The following is a 9,442-nucleotide window of genomic DNA, read 5'->3' as shown; positions in this document are numbered from 1 at the left end:
CAAAATACCACTGAGCATAAAATGGTAAACTATATAGTTTTTTTTTTTTTCTTCAATAATCTTAGGTGATTGAAAATTTTCAAAATAGATTTATTTGCCGGGTGTGGTGGTGCACACCTTTAATCCCAGCACTCAGAGAGGCAGAGGTGTGTCCTCACACACACCCAGAAGGAAGGTATCAGATCCCATTACAGATGGTTGTGAGCCACCATGTAGTTGCTGGGAATTGAACTCAGGACCTCTGGAAGAGCAGCCAGTGCTCTGAACCACTGAGCCATCTCTCCAGCCCACTGATTGAAATTTTATAAACTTATCAATTGTACATTGTATGGCTAAACATACTTTCTTTGCTTTAAGAATTGAATCTAGTGCTCTCTTTAGTAGCACATACACTAAAATTGGAACGATACAGAAAAGATTAGCATGGCCTCTGTGCAAGGATGACACACAAATTCGTGAAGCGTTCTATATTAAAAAACAAAAAAGCAATTGAATCTAGGGCCTCCCATGCTAAGCAGGCACTTTTCCCCAGTTCCAAATATCCTTTCGATACAGGGTCTTACCCAGTCACCTAGGCTGGACAGGACAGATTCTGTAGCCCAGGATGGGCTTGAACAACTTGTGATTCTTCCCTTTTTCCTTCTGTTGTTTTTTGTTTTTTGTCTTGTTTTTGAGATAGGGTCTTACCATATAGCTCTTGGTGTCCTGGAACTCTATGTAGACAAGACTAACCCAAACTCACAGAGATTGCGTACCTCTGCCTTCTGAGTGCTGGGATTAAAGGCATGCAAGGAAAAAAAAAATCCTTTTTTGTTATTAAAACCTGACAGTCAGGAGTGATGATTCATGCCTGTATTCCCAGCACTTGGGAAGTAGACACAGATACAGGAAGATCAAGGGTTTTTCTTGTAGTCCTGGCTGCCCTCACAGTGGTCCATCTGCCTCTGCCTCCCGAGTGCTGGGACTAAAGGCATGTGCCACCACACCTGGCTTGGATTAGGAATTTTTTAGCTTTGTTGTAATTTTATATGGCCACCATCTTCAGTGTACTCTATATGGCTGGTGACGACCTAGTTAAGTGGATTATTATTTGTGTTTTGTGATTTGGTAATGCATATAAAATCTTAATTGAATAGAGTATGAAATTTAGGAAGACTGTTCAGTAAGTGAACCTTCACTCATCCTACAGGGTAAGTGGTCAGAAATGTGTGTGCTGAAGTGTTAATTGTGTTGTCTTAAGATAATTGTAGTTTGCTTTAATTGGATTCTTGGATGCCAAGTGAGTTTGAGGGCTCATTCCATTTGCATACTATTGGGTCTGGCCCCCCACCTCTCATCTCCTCCTCCACCTCTACTGCAGTTCTTGCTCTACCTGTTTTAACCAAATGGATAGTCTACTCAGCCCTTGTCTTTGGGCTCATTTGAACCCTTTCCTATCTCTAGTGACGGGTTTAGGCAGTGACAAGTAAAAGGCTGGACTTTGTCATGGGAATGAGCTCCTAGGGCTTCCTTGCAGTGTTTTTTCTAAAATCTTTTTTTGTTTGTTTGTTTGGTTTTATGATGCAGGGTTTTTCTGTGTAGCATTGCCTGTCCTGGACTTACTTGCTTTGTAGACCAGGCTGGCCTTGAGCTCACAGAGACCCACCTGCCTCTGTCTTCAGAGTGATGGGATTAAAAGTGCGCGCCATCACCTGGCCTTCTTCTAAAATCTAAATATTGTGATTGTGAGCAATGTTTTGTTTGATTTTCCTGAGAGAGAGCCTTGCTACATATCCTTAGCTGGCCTTGAACTTGCTGTGGTCCTGACTCCTGCTTCTGCCTCCCTACTGCTGGCCTTATAGGCTGTGCTGTGATGCTTGGCTTAAGCAGTATTTTCTGGTTAGTTTTGTACTCTCCCAGTGAGCTGTGCCGCTAATGTTTGTGTGTGGAGGAGCATGTACATGCGAATGTAGGTGCGGGCAGAGGCTGGCGATAACAGATCTTCCATGGAGTTGAAGTTACCGGGGGTTTTAAACTGCCTGGGAGCCAAACCTCCATCCCTCCTCCAACCTCTGAGCCATCCCCCCATCCCTAACTTTTCTGTTTCTTGCAACAAAGTCACCATCTTTGCCTGTCCTGGACTCTCTGTAGGCCTCCAGCTTACAGAGACCCACCTGCCGCTGCCTCCCAAGTGCTGGGATTAAAGGCGTGCACCACCACCGCCTGACCCTTATTTAGTTTTTTATTTAGTTTTTTAAAAAAACTTATTTATTTGTGTATATGAACACTCTATTTGCACATAAATCTGCATGACAGATTCTAGATGATTGTGAGCCACCGTGTGGTGGCTGGGAATTGAACTCAGGACGTCTGGAAGAGCAGCCAGTGCTTGTAACTGTGTTGAGCCACCTCTCTAGTTCCATTATTTCACTTTTTTAATTTTTTTTTATTTTTATTTTTTTTTATTTTTTTATTTCACTTTTTGAAAACATTGCATGCATAGTGCTTGGGGTTAAACCCAGGGTCTTGTTCCATGGTAAGCATGTGCTGAGTTTTTGTCTTTGAGACAAACTGAGCAATCCACCTGCCTCTGTCTCCCAAGTGCTGAGATTATTAGTGTGCCACAACTTGGCACCTTGAGCTTTTAATGTTACCATTTCCTTTTCCTTTTTTGGTTGCAGGGGTCGGGGGGGAGGTGGGGTATACTGAGGATTGAACCTAGGACCTTACAAATCTTCTACCACTGAGTTACTAACCATCCTGAAGTTTGTCTTACTAAGTTGCCTAGGCAGGCTTTGACCTCCTATTCTACTCACCTCAGCCTCTTGAATAGCTAGAATATAGGTCTGGCTCTAAAGCAAAACAACAACAACAAAATTTTGTTGGAGACAGGATCTCACTATTTAGCTGAGGCTAGCCTTCAATTCTTAGCAGGATCTCACTATTTAGCTGAGGCTAGCCTTCAATTCTTAGCAGTTTACCTGCCTTAGCCTCCTAAATGTTGAGATTGCAGGAAGGAGTTAAAAATCTTGTTTTTTAAAAAAAAAATAATGTTAAGTCAGGCATAGTTGTACATGCTGTGGAGGCAGGAGAATCAGGAGTTCAAGGCCAGTGCCCACTAGGTAGTGAGTTTGAGGCCAACCTGGACATAATACCCTGCCTCCGAAATAGCAAAATAGGAGAAAGATCAAGAACTCATGCCATAAGATTCACCATGCGAACAGTTTTTAAGTGTTACCACTTAGTAGTGAGTAATATTTAACTACAGCGCATGGAGTTTAGTGGAGTGTAGAACTGTAAGCCTCTCACACAAGGTATTAAAAACCAGCTTGGATTAGAGGCCATGGTCTAGTAGAGAATAGCTATTTAGTTCTGGGCTTTCGACTGTGTCTTTCCCCGTCTCTAGGACATTTGTACCTGTGTGTGCTTATATTGAAGTCTTTACTTTATTCCTATGATTAGTGGAAAAAACCAGCCACCATCAGCAGACAACACTGCCCATTGTAGCTTTCTTTGTTAGCTGTGATAAGTGAGGGAGGATTTACAAGAAATTTTCTAAATGAGAAAAGCTTTTAAAGCAGCCTTTCTTGTGGATAGACAAGGTAGCTGTGGTCCTTACTTCTCTAAGGCGGCAGTTTTCTCTCCCACATAGTTTTACCTTTAAGTCTCTGTTTACATGACCCTGGCTTCTTCTGATTGGCTGCGTCTGGATGTTCCTCCCCGTCGCCTGTAATCATGCCTGGTCTCTATGGCAGAGAAACCCCATCTGCCTCCTGAGCCAAGAGCATTTCATAGGTGAGACTTTAAATTCTCACCAGTGACCTTCTAATTTATATGATGATACAGAGTACAAAAGGTCTTCTTAAAACTGGAAGCAGAAATCCATCTGTCTTTTTCATATTTGGACCCAAATAAGCAATTTGACACTATGGTTTTATTGTGTTTAGATTGGACTGCTTTACACCAGTTAACCTTACAGAGGTTTTGTGTTAATGTTGAACTCACAGTATTAAATTTTAACTTCTGAGTATGTTGACCAAAAAAGCCTTCTTAAGTGTAGCCTAAAATGAGTGTTTTAATTAAGATTTTGTCTTAATTTTCCCAAGATCATTTAGAACAGGGACTTAGGACTTCATTATTTTAATTGTGTTTTAAAAGGAAAATCTGGTTTTCCTTAAATATTTTAATTATAAGGGTGAATAGTAGCAGGCTGACAGCATAAGTACTGTTTTAAGGTAGCATACCTGTTGAGTAGCAGCTCATGGGGTTGGCAGAGTTGGCTGTCTTTGTTACATCCTGTGGTTAACAGTGAGTTGAATCTCACAGCCTTCCTTTTTCTCAGAGAGTGAACACTAATAGCTGTTTTTAAAGGAGTTTTTGTTTTTGTTTTTGTTTTTTTTTTGTTTTTTTTTTTTTGAGTCAGGATTTCTCTGTGTAGCCCTGGCTGTCCTGGACTTGCTTTGTAGACTGGGCTGGCCTCAAACTCAGAGATCTGCCTGCCTCTGCCTCCCTGAGTGCTAGGGTTAAAGGTGTGTGCCACATGCCCAGCTTTAAAAGAGTTTTTAGGAGTTGGGCAGTGGTGGTGCATGCCTTTAATCCCAGCACTTGGGAGGCAGAGGCAGGCGCATCACTGTGAGTTCAAGGCCAGCCTGTTCTACAAAGTGAGTCCAGGACAGCCAAGGCTACACAGAGAAAAACCCTGTCTCCAAAAAAAAAAAAAAAAAAAAGTAAAATAGACAGAAGTTTCACTCATGGAGTTTTGCTTATTGTGAACTGAGGATACCATATGTGCACTTACTAACTGGGCTCCTATGAGCACAGGGCATGCAGAGTGTGTGTGTGTGTGTGTTTTGGGGGAGGGGTGTGTGTGGTAGGGGAGGGCAGCAGAGTGGACTAGAGCTGCCTTTCTCCAGGGCCTGGATGCTGTGGGAATAAGGCTTTCTCTCCTACTTAGGTACTAAAAGCTGTTTGGACACAGTAGGATCATGAGGGCTTGGTACATGCTTTAGTTAGCTCTGTGTCAGTGATAGGAAGGGCTGGAAGGGCTCTCGCTCTCCGCTGCGTTCTGCCTCAGCTGACTGGAGCCCTTCCAGCCACTGCATACTCATTTTGATTCCCCATGTATGCCCAACAGCTGATGTGTAATATCTACTTCTTAGACAATTTTTTTATATTTTGGGTTACCTTTTATATATTTCTGAAATGTCATTTTACTTTTGCCCATTTGAGACTCTCCAATCTTTAGATTAAAGGTGTATGATAGATTATTCCAGACTGTTCTTTTATCATTTGAGACTCACTGTTCAGGAGCTAGGTGGAAGTCTCCTCTGCAGAAACTCTTCTGCCTCTGGGTGGAAATGTAGCCTTGTTGTGCTGTTAGATGCTGAATGTGTCTCAGGCCCAGTAAAGGGGTAGGGCGAGCTCCCAGATTGCTACTGGCTCTCCTAGTTACTGCCAGCTCTTAGGGCAGCTGTGAGCAGCTTGGCTGCTCCTACACTGCTGTCACAGAAAGTTTTGTCTTTTCCACGTTCTCTAGGGACCAACACTTTTTTGTAGCCCAGTCTGGCCTTGTCAGTAGTGGAATTCAGGTGTGCACTACCCACCCAATCTCCAACACAATACATTTCATTTCTTCCTTCTCTGTCCGTCCGTCCGTCCTTCCTTCTTTCCTTCCTTCCTTCCTTCCTTCCTTCCTGTGCAAAGTCTTCTGGTTGTAGCTATGTTGGCATTAAATTCTCCAGGTTGCCCAAGCTGACCTCAAATTTAAACTCCTCATCTCTCAGCATCTCCACTGCTAGGATTTAGGCCTAGGCCACCCAAACTTGGCTTCTCCAGCTCTTCCAATTCTACTAAAGTTTCTCTGGTGGTCTTTGGTGGTGGGAATTGTCTAAGACTGCTGCCGGGCAAGCACCCTGTGTACCATGGCTGACTGACATGTATGTTCAGAGAGCAGGGCTTTTGTTAAGCTCCAAGAGAGCCCTTTTGTTTGTCTGTTTGTTTGTTTTGAATTGTATTTCACTGGCATAGGGGCAGCCCTGACAGCTCAAATTTCTTTGTGTGTGCTGCACTGCATCCCTGTTTCCACCGTTCATCTTTTAGTAAGTAGGAGAGCTTTGATGGCTTCTGGCATCCAGAGACAGTGGTGAGTTCAGCTGAGATGGAGTCTCAGGCAGCCTTGAGTACTGGTGTCACAGAAGGTATGAATATGTATAAAGTGTTAACAGTGGTTGCCTTCTGCACAGAGAACTCTCGAAGAACAAAACAAAAGCCAAACCAAACTAACAAACAGTGCTTGCCTTGTCAGGACCACGAAGCACCCTTTCTCCTAACTTTGGAGCCACCAGGCTTTCTATGAGAGTGTTCAAATGTTTATAGCTCTTTGGGCTTTGACCCTGAGAGAAAGGAGAATGTATGAGACTTGTATACAATTTTCCTTGGGCTAGAAGATGGCTTAATGAATAGACACCTGGTGCCAATCCTGACCAGCCTTGAAGCCTGGCATCCATGTACTAGGAGTCTTCCAAAAGTTGTCCTCTGACTTCTATATGTCTGCTATGGCATACACTCTTTCCCCTCCAATAAAAAATTTTAAAAATTAAAAATTGTCCCAGAGGAACAGCTTAATATAGACATGCAGATATAATCTACAGGGCTTTTTAGCACAAGCAGGCATGACCCTTGCTTATAGAAAGCCAGCATCAGAGACACACGCAGGCTACTTTTTGCCAAGTGGTAGACACTATCGTTTCTTCTTAGAGCATGGAAAACCAGCACACAGTAGTTGGAGTTATGCCCTGGACATTCCCTCACTGCTAAATGTAGAGCTCTTAGTCATGCCTGTGAAACAGACACCCTATGTCATCATGTGACCACAGATAGTAGACTAAGCTTTTGCTTTTAGTGGGGTAGGGTGTGCCTTATAATCAGTGCTGTTTTCAAATAAGCTAAGAATTTAAAATTGAGAATCAGACTGGTAAAATAAAAGATCAACTAGACTTACTAGATGGAAAATTAAATGAATTAAAGTAAAGAAAAAATATGAAAAATTTAAAAAGCCTGTATCCTCCCCATTTATCCATTAGGTGTACACCTAGTGTGGAGTTTGCCCCTTTGGTGCTTCCGGGAGTAGAGCACAGGCTTTTGGATGTGTAGGAATTTTGCTGCTGAGCCACATTCCCAGCCCAGCAACTGGGGGAAGGCCTAGGGAGGAGAGTGGGAAACAGAAAGGACAGAGAAATAGGATGGTGAGAAGGGTGGAGCAAATAGGGCAGAAGATCCAGATGTTGAAGTTGGGTTTTAGGCTTTAATTACCATTTCAAAAAATTTCCCAGCATGCATGGGAACGGGATTCAAGTCCAAAGGTAATAAAACTGGTCTTCAGTTCCCTGTATAGTCAAGGAGAATCTTGTATTTCTTGTCCTCCTGACCTTGTTTCTTAGTGCTGGGATCCCAGACCTGTGGGATTAATTAATCACCCCCTCCCCGTGTGTGTGTCTCTTTGTGTGTGTGTGGCAGGCAATAGGGCAACTGTGGGCATCAGTTCTCTCCTATCTCTCCTGCCATATGGGATCTGGGGACTGAACTCAGGCTTGCTGGTGTGACTCTACTCACTGAGGCCTCTCACGGGCCTTTGCTTTGTTCTTTGAGACAGAGTCTTGCTGTGTAGCCTGGCTGGTCTGCAGCGATCAAGCTTGTGGCCCTTCTCCTCCCTCCGCTCACCCTGCCGAAGGTTTATTTTGTATCACATTCAGTAGAAAACACAAATGTCACACATATGTGAGTATCTTCCATCCAGATTTGTCAACACTGCATATTCTTCCATATTTTAATGATTGATCTGAGAAAATTTGGAGAGGCTAGAGACATGACTTAGTGATTTAAAACTTTGTAGTTCTTGCAGAGGACTCGGTTCCTGGGTTCAATTACTAGTGTCCACTCGTGACAACTTACAATTACCCGTCAGCACAGCTCCAAGGGATCTGATGTCATCTGACCTTCAGGGACACAGGCATGCACGTGGTGCACATACATGTGGGCAAACCATTCATACACATAAATCACCTGGATCTGGTGGTGTAACAGGCAGAAACGGGGAACTTTGCGTTCTAGGCCAGCCTGGTCTACGTAGTGGGTTCTAGGACTTTTGGGGCTACATAGAGACCCTATCCTGTCTCAAAAACAAGCAAAACACATAATAACAACAGACAAAACCCAAAATACATAAAATGAATAAGGTTAAAAGAAAGAAAAGTTGAATGTGGTGTTTTGAGGCCTGTAGTGTGGCTCAGCAGTGAAGTGCCTGCCTAGAGTGTGCAAAGTCAATGCTCACCTCCTGGAAGCACCAAGGGGAAAACAAAACCCAAGCCCAAGAAGGGCAAGAAAGTCGGTAAGTTTTGACTGAGTTCCACCGCCTTCTAACAAGCCAGACACAGGCATTGCAAAAAGAAAACCACTCGGCTGATCCCTGAGTCCTGGGTGCCCTGACTAACTGCTTTTTGTTCACTTTTCAGACTTACACTTATCTTATCTGTAACATAGGATTTTAAATTATATTTTGTGAGAAATACTGGAGAAAAAAATATCCACTCTAAAGCCAGGCGTGGTGGTGCACGCCTGTAATCTCAGTACTTGGAAGGCAGAGGTAGGCAGATCTGTGAAGTTGAGGCCAGCCTGGTTTACTAAGCCAGTCCAGACAGGCAGAGCTGTTACATAGAGAAACCTTGTCCTGAAAAACAAACAAACAAAAAAAGAGTATCTACTCCATTTGCCCAGAAGTCCAATTAATTGTCTTTTTAAAAAAGATTCCTGTAAGTCAGGGGTGAGGAGATGGGGTGTGTGGTGGTGTACGCCTGTAATCCCAGCACCCGGCAGGCAGAGGCAGGCGGTTCTCTCAGTTCCAATCTAGCCTGGTCCCCAGAGCAAGTTCCAGGAAGCCAGGGCTACAAAAGGAAACTCTGTCTCTAAAACAAAACAAAATAAACAAACAAAAATTTGTGTGTATGGCTGTTGGCCTGCATGTATGTATGTACACCTTATGCATGTCCGGTACACTGTGAAGGTCCGAAGAAGTGTCAGGTCCCCTGGAATGGACGTTCTGGGTGGTTCTGAGCTACCAAGGACCTCTGTAAGACCTACAAGTGCTCTTATCTAGGAGCCATCTCTCCAGCCCCAATGTATTGTCCTGCAAAATGTTTTATATAGTCTAAGGTCTTTATTTTTTTGGTTTTTCTAGACAGGGTTTCTCTGTGTATCCTTGGCTGTCCTGGACTCCCTTTGTAGACTAGGCTGGCCTTGAACTCACAGTGATCCGCCTGCCTCTGTCTCCAATACTAACAGTCCCTTAAGGGCAACTGCCTAGGTTTGGAGACAGTTACCAGATATGATGTATGCGTCTTGACTGAAATCTAGGATTAAAAAACAAAACAAACAGACTAACAAAAATAACAACAAAAAGCTGAGCTGG

General features: G+C 43.4%; 1 non-coding gene across 1 annotated transcript; it reads left to right on the top strand.

The window, feature by feature from the left end:
- Window positions 1–368: 368 nt before the first annotated feature.
- Window positions 369–475, top strand: LOC127184479 (U6 spliceosomal RNA). Its single transcript, XR_007830124.1, has one exon. It is a non-coding gene; the product is annotated as a U6 spliceosomal RNA (small nuclear RNA).
- Window positions 476–9,442: the final 8,967 nt, after the last annotated feature.

The sequence above is a fragment of the Acomys russatus genome, chromosome 32 (assembly GCF_903995435.1).
Source record: "Acomys russatus chromosome 32, mAcoRus1.1, whole genome shotgun sequence".
NCBI classification, from domain to species: Eukaryota; Metazoa; Chordata; class Mammalia; order Rodentia; family Muridae; genus Acomys; species Acomys russatus.
The sequence above is the reverse complement of the archived record's forward strand: the minus strand, read 5'-3'. Positions and strand labels throughout refer to the sequence as shown.